Source organism: Buceros rhinoceros, unplaced genomic scaffold (assembly GCF_000710305.1).
Source record: "Buceros rhinoceros silvestris isolate BGI_N320 unplaced genomic scaffold, ASM71030v1 scaffold31056, whole genome shotgun sequence".
NCBI lineage: Eukaryota > Metazoa > Chordata > Aves > Bucerotiformes > Bucerotidae > Buceros > Buceros rhinoceros.
Genome location: NW_010419802.1, coordinates 1 through 1143, shown reverse-complemented (window position 1 = coordinate 1143; position 1143 = coordinate 1).

Sequence of the window (1143 nt, the reverse complement as noted above, 5' to 3'; positions counted from 1 at the left end):
TGGGATGCCTCTGGTGGCAGCAAACCTGCCACATTTGCGCCGTTCCCTCCTTCAGGCACTTTTCTCCTTGATGAAGAATGTGGCAGATCACAACCCTCAGAGAGGGCCAGCAACTTTGGAAGCACTGGGAAGGACTGAGAACAGTTCAGCAACTAGAGCTTGCTGCAGAAGGTGAAAAATGCCAAGGAAAGGGCGTGACAGTGCCATAAGGAGCTTCCAAAACCTGATGCTCCCCAAGGAGAGGTGGCTCTGCTTGGGGGGGTGCTGGGCTGCACGGCAGTACCTCACTGCAGCCTCGGGGAAGGCAGACAAGTCACACATCCTTTTCCCGACAGCCATGCTCAGGGAGAGCCCTGTGGAGCCGGATACACACTATCTGCTCTCCGGGCACCCCATGATGATGAGGAACCTGTTGTCTTCTCCCCCTTTGCACACCACCTCACATGAGATTCATCGGTTGCTCTGCTGAGTGCTGAAGCCACGCAAACCCTTCTGCTGCTACCGCTCTGTCTGACACAAATGCAAAGACAAGATAAGCAGGACTCTGCAAACCACCACAGAAACCTTAAATCAGAGCCCAGAACATGCTGGAGGAAGAACAGTCACTCTGCAGCCCCTACGGCCAAATCTACCTTGTTCCTCTCCTGTCTGCGGCTTGGCAGCCTTTCCCGTTCCTCTTTATCTTTGCTAAGTGCTCTCACTACTCTTTGCTAGAGAGCAGAAATAGCATCCCCTGCTCCCTCCCTCTTTGTGTTTTAAAGCACCGTCCAATTTGCTGTGCTTTGCTCCAAACACAGAACGTTTTGTGCTGGCAAAGCAGTTGGCTGAACAAAAACAGCCCTTTAAAAAATGTAGTAACATTAATCACATCCTAAAATAAATACGTAAACATAGGTCGATGGACTGTGAGACTGGGACCTAGTGGCAAGGCTCTACGGTGCCTGTTTAGGGTCGCTCCTGCAGAAGTGTGGCACACGGAGGAGAACAGAGATGACCCAGAAGTGGAGGCACGTTGCAGATATTGTTGGATGAATGACAACTCCGTGAATCCTTTGGGCACGGACCTGGGGTAACCACAACAAAACTACTGCAGTGTGAGCAGTTTGGAGACCTGTCGCGGTTTGAAAAGGGGGGCTGCTCCCC